Source organism: Arachis hypogaea, chromosome 5, assembly GCF_003086295.3.
Source record: "Arachis hypogaea cultivar Tifrunner chromosome 5, arahy.Tifrunner.gnm2.J5K5, whole genome shotgun sequence".
NCBI lineage: Eukaryota > Viridiplantae > Streptophyta > Magnoliopsida > Fabales > Fabaceae > Arachis > Arachis hypogaea.
The window spans coordinates 86,104,177-86,119,776 of record NC_092040.1 but is presented as its reverse complement, the minus strand read 5'-3'; the positions used below and the strand labels follow the sequence as shown (position 1 = coordinate 86,119,776).

Sequence of the window (15,600 nt, the reverse complement as noted above, 5' to 3'; positions counted from 1 at the left end):
ATGTCAGAAGGACACTTTTTGGTCATCTGCTTGTATCTTTCCCAAGCTTCATAGAGGGATTCACCATCTTTTTGCTTGAAGGATTGAACATCCACTCTAAGCTTGCTCAACTTTTGAGGAGGAAAGAATTTATCCAAGAAGGCCGTGATCAGCTTATCCCAGGAGTCCAAGCTATCTTTAGGTTGTGAGTCCAACCATGTTCTAGCTCTGTCTCTTACAGTAAAAGGGAAAAGCATGAGCCTGTAGACTTTAGGATCTACTCCATTGCACCAATGGCCGGAATGGAGATGCTTCTTCCATCAAATTTGGAAGTTGGTTTAGTAAAATCACCAAGCATCCTCCTTGCATTATTGTTGTTGGGTTCGGCTGCCATCTCCTTTTTCTTGTTTGAAATTTTCAGAAAGGTTGTCTCTGGATTGTTGTAATTTAGCTTCTCTTAATTTCCTCTTCAGAGTCCTTTCAGGTTCAGGATTAGCTTCAACAAGAATGCCTTTTTCCTTGTTCCTGCTCATATAGGGAAGAAGAGAATAAGAAAAGAAAGAGGAATCCTCTATGTCACAGTATAGAGATTCCTTTATGTTAGTAGAGAAAGAAAGGGAATAGGAGTGAAGACGAATGAATAGGTAGGGGTAGTGATTTGAGATGAAGAGAGGTGAAGAGAAGTGTTAATAAATAAATAAATAGAAGAAGGGGAGAGGGAAGAAATTTCGAAAATAAATTTGAAAAGAAGTTAAATGATTTTCGAAAATAAAAGATAAGATAGAATTAAAATTAAAACAATTAATTAATTAAAAAGAATTTTTGAAAAAGGGATGAGATATTTTCAAAAATTAGAGAGGAAAAAGTAGTTAGGTGGTTTTGAAAAAGATAAGAAACAAACAAAAAGTCAAATAGTTAGTTGAAAAAGATATTAAAATCAAATTTGAAAAGATAAGAAGATAAGAAGTTAGATAAGATATTTTGAAATTAAATTTTTTTGAAAAAGATAAAATTTTGAAAAAGATATGATATAAAAGATAAGATAAGATAGATTTAATTTTTAAAATTAAAATTAATTACTTAACTAACAAGAAATTAAAAGATAAGATTCTAGAATTTAAAGATTGAACCTTTCTTAACAAGAAAGTAACAAACTTCAAATTTTTGAATCAATCATATTAATTGTTAGCATAATTTTTGAAAATTTGAAATAAAGTTAAGAAAAAGATTTTTGAAAAATAATTTCCAAAATTTTCGAAAAAATAGAAAAAAAATGAAAAAGATATGATTTTTGAAAAGATAAGATTTTTAAAATTGAAAATTTGACTTGACTTACAAGAAATAACTAATTTTAAAAATTTTTTGACTAAGTCACCTCAAATTTTCGAAATTTTGGAGAGAAATAAGGAAAATATATTTTTTTATTTTTGAAATTTTGGTGAGGAGAGAGAAAAACACAAAAATGACTCACAACATGAAAATTATGAATCAAAACTCATGATGCATGCAAGAACACTATGAATGTCAAGATGAACACCAAGAACACCTTGAAGATCATGATGAACATCAAGAACATAATTTTGAAAAAAATTTTTGATGCAAAGAAAACATGCAAGACACCAAACAAGAAACATATAGACTCTAACAAACGAAAAATGCATATGAAAAACAATAAAAGACACAAAACAAGAAATCATCAAGATCAAACAAGAAGACTTACCAAGAACAACTTGAAGATCATGAAGAACACTATGAATGCATGGAATTTTCGAAAAAAATAATGCATAAATTTTAAAAAACATGCAATTGGCACCAAACTTAAAAATTGACTCAAGACTCAAACAAGAAACATAAAATATTTTTCATTTTTATGATTTTATGATTTTTTTGTATTTTTATTATTATTTTTTTCAAAAATTATATTTTTGAAAAACGAAAATAACGAAAAAATTTTTGAAAGATTTTTGAAAACTTCTTGAAAAGAAAATTACCTGATCTGAGCAACAAGATGAACCGTCAGTTGTCCATACTCGAACAATCCCCGGCAACGGCGCCAAAAACTTGGTGGATGAAATTGTGATCATCAACAATGGCTCCAAAGACTTGGTGCTCTCAAACATGAATCACACTATGTCACAATTCCGCACAACTAACCAGCAAGTGCATTGGGTCGTCCAAGTAATACCTTACGTGAGCAAGGGTTGATCCCACAGAGATTGTTGGTATAAAGCAAGCTATGGTCATCTTATAAATCTCAGTCAGGCAGATAATAATTGATTATGGGAAATATAAAGAGATACTTGCTTAGATGATAAAGGATAGAAATACTTATGTAAATTAATGGTGGGAATTTCAGATAAGCGCATGGAGATGCTTGTCCCTGTTGAATCTCTGCTTTCCTACTGCTTTTATCCAATTTTATCACTCCCTTCTATGGCAAGCTGTATGTAGGGCATCATCGTTGTCAATGGCTACATCCCATCCTCTCAGTGAAAATGGTCCAAATGCTCTGTCACAGCACGACTAATCATCTGTCGGTTCTCAATCAGGTTGGAGTAGAATCCAGTGATTCTTTTGCGTCTGTCACTAACGCCCAGCCTTCAAGAGTTTGAAGCTCGTCACAGTCATTCAATCCCGGAATCCTACTCGGAATACCACAGATAAGGTTAGACTTTTCGGATTCCCATGAATGCCGCCATCAATTCTAGCTTATACCACGAAGATTCTGATTAAGGAATCCAAGAGATATGTGCCCGGCCTAAGGTAGAACGGAAGTGGTTGTCAGTCACGTGCATTCATAGGTGAGAATGATGATGAGTGTCACGGATCATCACATTCATCAAGTTGAAGTGCAACGAATATCTTAGAACAGGAATAAATCGAATTGGATAGAAAATAATAGTAATTGCATTGAAACTTGAGGTACAGCAGAGCTCCACACCTTTAATCTATGGTGTGTAGAAACTCCATCGTTGAAAATACATAAGTGAAAGGTTCAGGCATGGCCGAATGGATATCCCCCATGTGGTCATAAGACCGAATGATCAAAAATATTACTAATACAATAGTAAACTATCCTATTTATACTAGGCTAGCTACTAGGGTTTACAAGAGTAAGTAATTGATGCATAAATCCACTTCCAGGGACCACTTGGTGTATGTTTGGGCTGAGCTTGATCTATCCACGAGCTGAGGCTTCTCTTGGAGTTGAACGCCAAGTTGTAACGTGTTTTGGGCGTTCAACTCCGGTTCGTGACGTGTTTCTGGCGTTTGACTCCAGACAGCAACATGGAACTGGCGTTGAGTGCCAGTTTACGTCATCTAATCCCGAATAAATATGGACTATTATATATTGATGGAAAGCTATAGATGTCTACCTTCCAAAGACATTAAGAGCGCGCCATTTGGAGTTCTGTAGCTCCAGAAAATCCATTTCGAGTGCAGGGAGGTCAGATTCCAACAGCATCAGCAGTCCTTTGTAAGCCTCCTATCAGAGTTTTGCTCAGGTCCCTCAATTTCAGCCAGAAAATACCTGAAATCACAGAAAAACACACAAACTCATAGTAAAGTTCAGAAATGTGAATTTAGCATAAAAACTAATGAAAACATCCCTAAAAGTAGCTTGAACCTATTAAAAACTTCCTAAAAACAATGCCAAAAAGCGTATAAATTATCCGCTCATCACTTTTTCACCTTTTATTCTCACTAATCATGCTTAGTTATTGAGTATTTTTGTGCTTAAATCATAGATTACTTTCATCTCTTTCAGTTTATCTATTTTGCAGAAATTGATGGAAAAAGGAAGTAAAAAGCACAAAACAAGCATGAACAAAGAAAGGAGCTTAAAAGAGAAGCAGAGAAGGGCCAAGGAAGAAGGAGAGAAAGTAACGTTGGAGCCAAAGTTGGTCTCGAACGTTGCCTCAAACGCTGACAAAGAGGAGGAAAAGCCAATGCTGGAACCAAAGTTGGCCTCCAACTTTTCTTCAAACGTGGCTAAGGTAAAGAAGAGAAGGCAACGTTTGAACCTCAAAGGCTACCTCAAACGTTGGCCATGAGGAATTCAAGGTGCATAGTTGGAGCCAAAGTTGGCCTTCAACCTTGCCTCAAACTTTGCTCCTGAAAGCCTGACTGTGCCTTCTTCAAACAAGAATAACTTGAGCTACAAAGCTCCAAATGAGGTGATTCAAATAGCATTGGAAAGAGGAATCTAGAGCTTTCCAAGCATATATTACACTACATGGTAGACACTAAATTTGAGGGAGAAAACATGCGCAGAAAGTGCAAAGATGAACATAGTATCAACCTGTAGTAAGGCAAGCTGACCTCTTCACCTTCCATGGGGTATAACTCAAGATGTAGAGCTCCAAATTATGTGCTTTCAACGGCATTAGAAAGTAGACATTCAGAACTTTCCAGAAATTAATAATAGTATGGGGTGGACAATAAGTTTCAGCTTCAAAAACGGACATTGGGTCAAACATGGGTCCAACTTTGGGTCAAACGTTGGGTCCAACTTTGTGTCAAACATTGGGTTAACCGTTGAAGTGATCCTGGGAGCATTTCTCAACGTCTCTGACACTAAAAATGGCCCCAATAAATGCCAATACACCTCTGAAGCATGCATTCACCTCTCAAGCAAGCAAGCCCATAATTGTCAACCAATCAAGGCCACAAGAATCATCTAGAATAGTTAATTTGATTGTAATTTGCCTTCAATTTCATTTCAATTTGTAATTTAGGAAAGCCTATATAAAGGCCTTAGTTTCTACATTGAAATTATTTTGGATGGGAGGGGGAGTCCAGAATCAAGCACACCCACATCCCCTGACATACACCACTGGGAGTGGGTCTTCGGACTCCTCTCTTCACTTCCTTTTTTTTTCTTTTCTTTTCTTAGTAGTAGTTTATTTCAGTTTGTAATTTTCATTTATGAACTACGAAGTTTCAATTTAAGTTTTTGAATTCTTAATCTTCATTTTTATTTTTCTGCACTTTCTTTCTTTTCTGTTTTAAGAGAGCAATGAACAACAAACTCTTTTCATTGGGTTAGAGAGCTCTGTAGTAATTCAAAGGATCATTAATAGTTCTTATTCTTTTTCTTCTTTCTTTTCTCTTGATTTTGCTAGAAAGCTTTCAATCTTCATCAAATTGAGTAGTTGTTGACGATCAGATTTCGTATCGGTAAAGAAATATAAAAATATAATCGCGTTGTAAGTATAGCTTCTAAACCAACAGAAAATTCTTTCGTACAAACGTTTGGTTGTCACAAGTAACAAACCCAATAAAACTTATAAACCAAAGTATTCAAACATCGGGTCGTCTTCTCAAGGAATTGCAGGGAAGTATAATTTATTATTGGTTATGAAAAACAATATTTTTGGGTTTTAAAAAGGTTTGAACAAGAGAAATAAATTGTAGGAATTAATAAATTAATAACTAATAAATCTCTTGGCAAGGTATGAAAACTGGAAGTCCTATCATAGTTATCCTTATCAATAGTGATGAGAATTATATTTTTGCTCCCACTAAGTCAACCTCTAACTATGAAGGTAAGTCAAGTGGATAAATCAATTTAACACCTAAAGTCCTAGTCAACTCCTGAGGAAAGACTAGAGTTATAGGAATCTAAATCAATCAGCAAAGATACAATTATGAATCACGATGAGTTTGATAACTCAAGAGTCACCAATGAATCAACTAAAGCCAAGAATATAAAAAACTAAATAAAAATCATATGTCTGAAATACCTCAATTATTAATAAAAGAAATCCCATCCAACATGGGAAAAATTCATAAGTTAAATTGAGAAACTAAATAAAAGGAACATTGAACCTGTAATGAAGAAGAAATAATCCCAATAAAATAAATCCTAAATCCTAATCCTAATTCCTAAGAGAGAGGAGAGAACCTCTCTCTCTAAAAACTACATCTAAATCCTCAAACTATGTATGAATGTATGTTGTATCTGATGAATGGATGCATTCCCTCACTTTATAGCCTCTAATATGTGTTTTATGGGCCGAAAACTAGGTCAAAAATAGCCCAAAAATTGCCCCCAATGACTTCTAGTTCGTACAGGCCGCGGCAAAGTGACGCGGAGGCGTCGTCCACGCGTTTGCACGGATTGAAATTCGCAGATGCGACGCGTGCGCGTCATCCACACGTCCGCGTCACCTAACTTCGGGGCAGCTATGGTAAATTATATATCGTTGCGAAGCTCCGGATGTTAGCTTTCCAACACAACTAAAACTGCGTCATTTGGACTTGTGTAGCTCAAGTTATGATCGATTTAGTACCAAGAGGTCAGGCTGGACAGCTTTAGCAGTTCCTTCAGTTTCTTGTATTCCTTCCAGTTTTGTATGCTTCGTTTTCATCCTCTAAGCCATTCTTGCCCTGTAGTCTCTAAAATCACTTAACACACATATCAAGGCATCAAATGATAATAAGAGAGGATTTAAATAAAAGAAAATAAAAGCCAAAGAAGCATGTTTTCAATTATAGCACAAAATCAGGAAGGAGAATGTAAAACCATGCAAATCATATGAATAAGTGGGCAAGGACTTGATAAAAACCACTGAATTGAGCACAAGATAAACCATGAAATAGGGGTTTATCAACCTTCCCACACTTAAACATTAGCATGTCCTCATGCTAAACTCAAGAGAAGCTATAAAGGAGTGAAGAGGAATGATAGAGAGTATGCAATGCAACCTATCTATGTGAATGCAACTACATGCAAAATGTTTCTACCTACTTGGTTAAAAGTGAATAAGTTCTCCAAGACAAACAAGAATCAAATTCCACTAATTCAAATTACACAATAAAAGACAAGTAAACTTGTAAGAAGATAGCTCATGAAAGCAGGGAACATAGAATTAAGCCTTGAACCCTCACTGGTAGTGTATATCACTCTAGTCTCTCAAGTGCATAGGGTAATTCACTTTACTCTTCTCTAATCATGCTTTCTAAACCTTGTTCTTCATCTAACCAATCAACAAATATTTAGCATACCAATGCAAACATCATGAGGTCTTTTCAAGGTTGTAATGGGGCTGAGGTAAAGGTAAGGATATATATATATATGGCTAAGTGAGCTAACAAAGTGAATCCTTGATTAGTCTAAGATCTCACCTAACATATACATACTTTATATAATTTAAAATACTTTACCTAGCTACCCAAATTTTTTCCACTTTTGTATTACATGCTCATGTATCAAACTTATTTTTGAATTTTGTCCCATGTGCATTGATTCTTTTTATTTTGCATTTGGGGTAATATTTTTTTTTTTGTATCCCCTTATTTAATTACTTAATAAATTTTTTTATTATCAATGCACATGGTAATTTAATTATTTTGATTTCACATGAGCATGCTTTCCAAATTTTCAAATAACTTATTCAATTTAATTTCCTACTTTTTTTTTATCATCCCATGTTCCCATAAAATTCCCCACACTTAAATTATATACAATATCTATCTTAAGCTAACCAAGGATTCAACTTGGGATTTTTATTTTGTTTTACTGCTTAAGGCTAGTAATGTGGTTATGAAATAAAAGGGGGTTAAAAGGCTCAAGGGGGCTAACAAGGATGGCATAAAAGGTAGGTTTATTTGGGATAAGCGAGCAAAAATACAAATAATGGCCTCAATCATATGCAATAATGTAAATATACTAAACAATGGACATATAGACTGGAACAAAATCTAGATTGCAGTTATAGAGAAGGAAACACACAAGAATAAAAATTTATGGTTAAATAAAATAATCATGTAAATAAGCTCAAAATCTCACAGGTTGTGTGTTCTTTGGCTCAAAAACCATGTTCCAAATACAACTTCCAAACAAGTTTAATGATGAGCGGATAATTTGTACGCTTTTTGGCATTATTTTTAGTATATTTTTAGTATGTTTTAGTTAGCTTTTATTATATTTTTATTAGTTTTTAGTTAAAATTCACTTTTCTGGACTTTACCATGAGTTTGTGTGTTTTTCTGTGATTTCAGGTATTTTTTGGCTGAAATTGAGGGACCTGAGCAAAAATCCGATTCAGAGGCTAAAAAGGACTGCAGATGCTGTTAGATTCTGACCTCCCTACACTCGAAGCAGATTTTCTGGAGCTACAGAAGCCCAATTGGCGCACTCTTAATTGCGTTGGAAAGTAGACATCCTGGGCTTTCCAGCAATGTATAATAGTTCATACTTTTCCCGAGATTTGATGGCCCAAACAGGCGTTCCAAGTCAGCTCAAGAATTTTGGCGTTAAACGCAAGAACTGGCACAAGAATGGGAGTTAAACGCCCAAACTGGCACAAAAGCTGGCGTTTAACTCCAAGAAAAGTCTCTACACATAGAAGCTTCAATGCTCAGCCCAAGCACACACCAAGTGGGCCCGGAAGTGGATTTTTATGTCATTTACTCATCTATGTAAACCCTAAGCTACTAGTTCTCTACAAATAGGACCTTTTGCTATTGTATTAGACATCTTGGTTCTTCTGGTTCCCTCTCTGGGGCTGAAGCCAATGATCACCATTATCACTTATGTATTTTCAACGGTGGAGTTTCTACACACCAAAGATTAAGGTGTGGAGCTCTGCTGTACCTCGAGTATTAATGCAATTACTATTGTTCTTCTATTCAATTCAGCTTATTCTTGTTCTAAGATATCACTTGTTCCTCAACTTGATGAATGTGATGATCCGTGACACTCATCATCATTCTCACCTATGAACGTGTGCCTGACAACCACCTCCGTTCTACCTTAGATTGAGTGGATATCTCTTAGATTCCTTAATCAGAATCTTTGTGGTATAAGCTAGAATTGATGGCAGCATTCTTGAGAATCCGGAAGGTCTAAACCTTGTCTGTGGTATTCTGAGTAGAATTCAAGGATTGAATGACTGTGACGAGCTTCAAACTCGCGATTGTGGGGCGTTAGTGACAGACGCAAAAGAATCACTAGATTCTATTCTGACATGATCGAGAACCGACAGCTGAATAGCCGTGCTGTGACAGAGCGCGTTGAACATTTTCACTGAGAGGACGGGACTGTAGACATTGACAACGGTGATGCCCAACATACAGCTTGCCATGGAAAGGAGTAAGAAGGATTGGATGAAGACAGTAGGAAAGCAGAGAGACGGAAGGGACAAAGGATCTCCATACGCTTATCTGAAATTCTCACCAATGAATTACATAAGTATCTCTATCTTTATTTTATGTTTTATTCATCTTTTAATCATTAATTCTCCATAACCATTTGAATCTGCCTGACTGAGATTTACAGGATGACCATAGCTTGCTTCATACCAACAATCTCCGTGGGATCGACCCTTACTCACGTAAGGTTTATTACTTGGACGACCCAGTGCACTTGCTGGTTAGTTATGCGAAGTTGTGATAAAGATTTGAGATTGTAATTGAGCGTACCATGTTGATGGCGCCATTGTTGATCACAATTTCGTGCACCAAGTTTTTGGCGCCGTTGCCGGGGATTGTTTGAGTTTGGACAACTGACGGTTCATCTTGTTGCTTAGATTAGACTAACATTGCATGATTCCTGGAATTCTTATTAAAAATTTTGAATCTCTTTATTTTCTTTTCCATATAATTTTCGAAAAATCCAAAAAATAATTACAAAGTCATAAAAATCAAAAATATTTTATGTTTCTTGTTTGAGTCGAGACTCTCATTTTAAGTTTGGTGTCAATTGTATGTTTCTGTTCTTCTTGCATTTTTCGAATTCATTCATGTGTCTTCATTGATCTTCAAGTTGTTCTTGATGATTTCCTTGCTCTGATCTTTAAATTCTCTTGTCTTGAGTGTTTTGTTGTTTCTCATATGCATTCTCAATTTGTTAGTGTCAATAGTATACAAACGTCTAAGTTTGGTGTCTTGCATGCATTGTCTATTTGATCTTAGTTGCATTTTGATTATTCCTCATTATTAAAAATCCAAAAAAATTTTAAATTGTGTCTTTTCAAGTCAATAATACAGAGAATTGAAGATTCAGAACATTCAGCAGAGGAATTACACAAAAAAAGCTGGGCGTTCAAAACGCCCAGTGAGGAAGGAAAATTGGCGTTTAAACGCCAGCCAGGGTGCCTGGCTGGGCGTTTAACGCCCAAAAAGGTAGAGTTTTGGGCGTTAAACGCCAGAATGGATACCATTCTGGGCGTTTAACGCCAGGATGGTACAAGAAGGAAGATTTTGTTTTTAATGCAAATTTTTTTTAAGTTTTCATAATTTTTCAAAATCAAATCTTTTTCAAATCATATCTTTTCAATCATATATTTTCAAAATCAATTTCTTTCCATTTTCAAAAATACTTGCTAACAATTAATGATTTGATTCAACATTTCAAGTATGTTACCTTTTCTGTTGAGAAATGTTTAATGTCTAAATCATATCTTTTAAATTTCTTGTTAGCCAAGTCATTAATTTTAAAAATCAAATCTTTTTAAATTATTTTTCAATCATATCTTTTCAATCATATCTTTTTAAAACCATAACTTTTCAATCATATCTTCTTAATCATATCTTTTTAAAACCATAACTTTTCAATCATATCTTCTTAATCATATCTTTTTCAATCATATCTTCTTAATCATATCTTTTTGATTTCTAATTTCAAAATCTTTTTCAAAATCACTTTATTTCTTTCCCAACTTTAATTTTCGAAAATCATTCATCAAATTTTCAAAATTTCTTTTAATTATTTTAAAATCTTTTACTTTAATTTCAAAAAAAAATTCTTCCCCTCTTCTCACATCCTTCTATTTATGGACTAACACTCCTCCACTATCAGCAATTCGAATTCCATCTCTCTTGATAAGTTCGAATTCTTCTTCTACCTCCTCCTTCTATTCTTCTTTTCCTCTGATATTTCAAGGAATCTCTATACTGTGACATAGAGGATTCCATATTTTCTTGTTCTCTTCTCTTTCATATGAGCAGGAGCAAAGACAAAAGCATTCTTGTTGAGGCTGACCCTGAACCTGAAAGGACCTTGAAGCGAAAGCTAAGAGAAGCTAAAGCACTACTCTCTGTAGAGGACCTAACAGAAATCTTTAAACAAGAAGAAGACATGGCAGCTGAAAACAACAACAATGCCAACAATGCAAGGAAGGTGTTGGGTGACTTTACTGCATCCACTCCCGACTTCTATGGGAGAAGCATCTCTATTCCTACCATTGGAGCAAACAACTTTGGGCTTAAGCCTCAATTAGTTTCTCTAATGCAACAGAATTGCAAGTTCCATGGACTTCCATTGGAAGATCCTCATCAGTTTTTAGCTGAATTCTTGCAAATCTGTGACACTGTCAAGACCAATGGGGTTGACCCTGAGGTCTACAGACTTATGCTATTCCCTTTTGCTATAAGAGACAGAGCTAGGATATGGTTGGACTCACAACCTAAAGAAAGCCTGAACTCTTGGGAAAAGCTAGTCAATGCCTTCTTGGAAAAGTTCTTTCCACCTCAAAAATTGAGTAAGCTTAGAGTGGAAGTCCAAACCTTCAGACAAAAGGAAGGTGAATCCCTCTATGAAGCTTGGGAAAGATACAAACAATTGATCAGAAAGTGTCCTTCTGACATGCTTTCTGAATGGAGCATCATAGGTATCTTCTATGATGGTCTGTCTAAACTATCCAAGATGTCATTGGATAGCTCTGCTGGAGGATCTCTTCATCTGAAGAAGATGCCTGCAGAAGCTCAAGAACTCATTGAAATGGTTGCAAATAACCAATTCATGTACACTTCTGAAAGGAATCCTGTGAACAATGGGACGAATCAGAAGAAAGGAGTTCTTGAGATTGATACTCTGAATGCCATATTAGCTCAGAACAAAATATTGACTCAGCAAGTCAATATGATTTCTCAAAGTCTGTCTGCAATGCAAGCTGCACCAGGCAGTACTAAGGACGTTTCATCTGAAGAAGAAGCTTATGATCCTGAGAATCCATCAATGGAAGAGGTGAATTACATGGGAGAACCCTATGGAAACACCTATAATCCTTCATGGAGAAATCATCCAAAACTCTCATGGAAGGATCAACAGAGACCTCAACAAGGTTTCAACAACAATAATGGTGGAAGAAACAGGTTTAGCAATGGCAAGCCTTTTCCATCATCTTCTCAGCAACAGACAGAGAATTCTAAGCAGAGCCACTCTGACTTAGCAACCATGGTCTCTGATCTAATCAAAACCACTCAAAGTTTCATGACTGAAACAAGGTCCTCCATTAGAAACTTGGAGGCACAAGTGGGTCAGCTGAGTAAGAAAGTTACTGAACTCCCTCCTAGTACTCTTCCAAGAAATACATAAGAGAATCCAAAAGGAGAGTGTAAGGCCATCAACATGACCGAATTTAGAGAGGAGAAAGCGGCAGTGAGCGCCTCTGAGGAAGACCTCAATGGACGTCCACTGGACTCCAATGAGTTCCCTAATGAGGAACCATGGGAATCTGAGGCTCACACTGAGACCATAGAGATTCCATTGGATTTACTTCTGCCATTCATGAGCTCTGATGAGTATTCTTCCTCTGAAGAGGACGAAGATGTCACTGAAGAGCAAGTTGCTAAGTACCTTGGAGCAATCATGAAGCTAAATGACAAGTTATTTGGTAATGAGACTTGGGAGGATGAACCCCCTTTGCTCACCAAAGAACTGGATGACTTGACTAGGCAGATATTACCTCAAAAGGGACAGGACCCTGGGAAGTTCTCAATACCTTGTACAGTAGGCACCATGACCTTCAAGAAGGCTCTGTGTGACCTAGGGTCAAGCATAAACCTCATGCCTCTCTCTGTAATGGAGAAGCTAGGGATCTTTGAGGTACAAGCTGCAAAAATCTCACTAGAGATGGCAGACAATTCAAGAAAATAAGCTTATGGACTTGTAGAGGATGTTCTGGTAAAGATTAAAGACCATTACATCCCTACTGATTTCATAGTCCTGGAGACTGGGAAGTGCATGGATGAATCCATCATCCTTGGCAGACCCTTCCTAGCCACAGCAAAGGCTGTGATTGATGTTGACAGAGGAGAATTGATCATTCAAGTGAATGAAGAATCCCTTGTGTTTAAGGCTCAAGGATATCCCTCTGTAACCATGGAGAGGAAGCATGAAGAGCTTCTCTCAAAACATAGTCAAACAGAGCCCCCACAGTCAAACTCTAAGTTTGGTGTTGGGAGGCCACAACCAAATTCTAAGTTTGGTGTTGAACCCCCACATTCAAACTCTAAGTTTGGTGTTGGGAGGTTCCAACATTGCTCTGAGTATCTGTGAGGCTCCATGAGGGCCCACTGTCAAGTTAATGACATTAAAGAAGCGCTTGTTGGGAGGCAACCCAATGTTATATTTATCTATTTTCCATTGTTATTTTATGTTTTCTATAGGTTGATGATCACGGGAAGTCACAAAATTAATTGAAAAAAGCAAAAACAGAATGAAAAATAGAAAGAAAAACAGCACACCCTGGAGGAAAATTTGCTGGCGTTTAAACGCCAGTGAAGACAGCAAATGGGAGTTTAACGCCTAGTCTGGTACCATTCTGGGCGTTTAACGCCAGAAAGGGGCACCAGACTGGCATTTAAAGCCAGGAATGGGCAAGAAGCTGGCGTTAAACGCCAGAAATGGGCACCAACCCGGCGTTTAATGCCAGGATTGGCAGAAGGAGCATTTTTGCTCGCCACTTGGTGTAGGGATGAATTATCCTTGACACCTCAGGATCTGTGGACCCTACAGGATCCCCACCTACCCCACCACTCTCTCTCTTCTTCACCCATTCACCAATCACCTCAACACCTCTTCCCCAAAAATCCCTCACCTATCAAATCCCACCATTCTCTTCACCACTCACATCCGTCCTTCATAAAACCCCACCTACCCCACCATCTAAATTCAAACCACTTTCCCTCCCAAACCTACCCATAATGGCCGAACCATACCCCCTCTCCACTCCTATATAAACCCATCTTCGCTCCTTCATTTTCACACAACCTAAACACTACTTCTGTCCCTTGGCCGAACCACAAATCCCCCTCCATCTCCTCCATTTTCTTCTTCTTCTACTCTCTTCTTTCTTCTTTTGCTCAAGGACGAGCAACTCTTCTAAGTTTGGTGTGGTAAAAGCGTTGCTTTTTGTTTTTCTATAACCATTTATGGCACCTAAGGCCGGAGAAACCTCTAGAAAGAGGAAAGGGAAGGCAAAAGCTTCCACCTCCGAGTCATGGGAGATGGAGAGATTCATCTCAAAGGTGCATCAAGACCACTTCTATGAAGTTGTGGCCATGAAGAAGGTGATCCCCAAGGTCCCTTTCAAACTCAAAAAGAATGAATATCTGGAGATCCGTCATGAGATCCAAAGAAGAGGTTGGGAAGTTCTTACCAACCCCATTCAACAAGTCAGAATCTTAATGATTCAAGAGTTCTATGCAATGCATGGATCACCAAGAACCATGATCAAAGTGTGAACCCGGACCCAAAGAATTGGCTTACAATGGTTCGGGGGAAATGCTTAGATTTTAGTCCGGAAAATGTAAGGTTGGCATTCAACTTGTCCATGATGCAAGGAGATGAACACCCTTACACTAGAAGGGTCAACTTTGATCAAAGGTTGGACCAAGTCCTCATAAACATTTGTGAAGAGGGCGCTCAATGGAAGAGAGATTCAAGAGGGAAGCCGGTTCAACTGAGAAGGCATGACCTCAAGCCCGTGGCTAGGGGATGGTTGGAGTTTATCCAACGGTCAATCATTCCCACTAGCAACCGGTCCGAAGTTACTATGGACCGGGCTATCATGATTCATAGCATCATGATTGGAGAGGAAGTAGAAGTTCATGAGGTTATATCCCAAGAACTTTATAAGGTGGCGAACAAGTCCTCTACCTTGGCAAGGTTAGCCTTCCCTCATCTCATTTGTCACCTCTATAATTTAGTTGGAGTTAACATAGAGGGAGACATCCTCATTGATGAGGACAAGCCCATCACTAAGAAAAAGATGGAGCAAACAAGAGATCCCACTCATCATGAAATCCCTGAGATGCCTCAAGGGATGCACTCTCCTCCACAAAACTGTTGGGATCAAATCAACACCTCCCTAGGAGAATTGCGTTCCAACATGGGACAACTAAGGGTGGAACACCAAGAACATTCCATTCTCCTCCATGAAATTAGAGAAGATCAAAGAATCATGAGAGAGGAGCAACAAAGGCAAGGAAGAGACATTGAGGAGCTCAAGCACTCTATAAGATCTTCAAGAGGAAGAACAAGCCGCCATCACTAAGGTGGACCCGTTCTTTAATCTCCTTGTTCTTTATTTTTCTGTTTTTCAAATTTTTTATGCTTATGTCTATCTATGTTTGTGTCTTATGATCATTAGTGTCTTAGTGTCTATGCCTTAAAGTTATGAATGTCCTATGAATCCATCACCTTTTTTAAATGAAAAATGTTCTTAATTGAAAAAGAGAAGAATTGCATGAATTTTGAATTTTATAACAGATTAATTATTTTGATGTGGTGGCAATACTTTTGACTTCTGAATGTATGCTTGAACAGTGCATATGTCTTTTGAATTTGTTGTTCATGAATGTTAAAATTGTTGGCTCTTGAAAGAATGA

The 15,600-nt window shown here is 37.1% G+C and overlaps 2 non-coding genes across 2 annotated transcripts; one reads left to right on the top strand and one right to left on the bottom strand.

Annotated features, from left to right (window-relative positions):
- On the top strand, positions 1–104 carry LOC112804380 (small nucleolar RNA R71). Its single transcript, XR_003202987.1, has one exon. It is a non-coding gene; the product is annotated as a small nucleolar RNA R71 (small nucleolar RNA).
- Positions 105–11,470: 11,366 nt separating this feature from the next.
- Positions 11,471–11,578, bottom strand: LOC112804496 (small nucleolar RNA R71). The gene has a single exon (XR_003203110.1). It is a non-coding gene; the product is annotated as a small nucleolar RNA R71 (small nucleolar RNA).
- Positions 11,579–15,600: the final 4,022 nt, after the last annotated feature.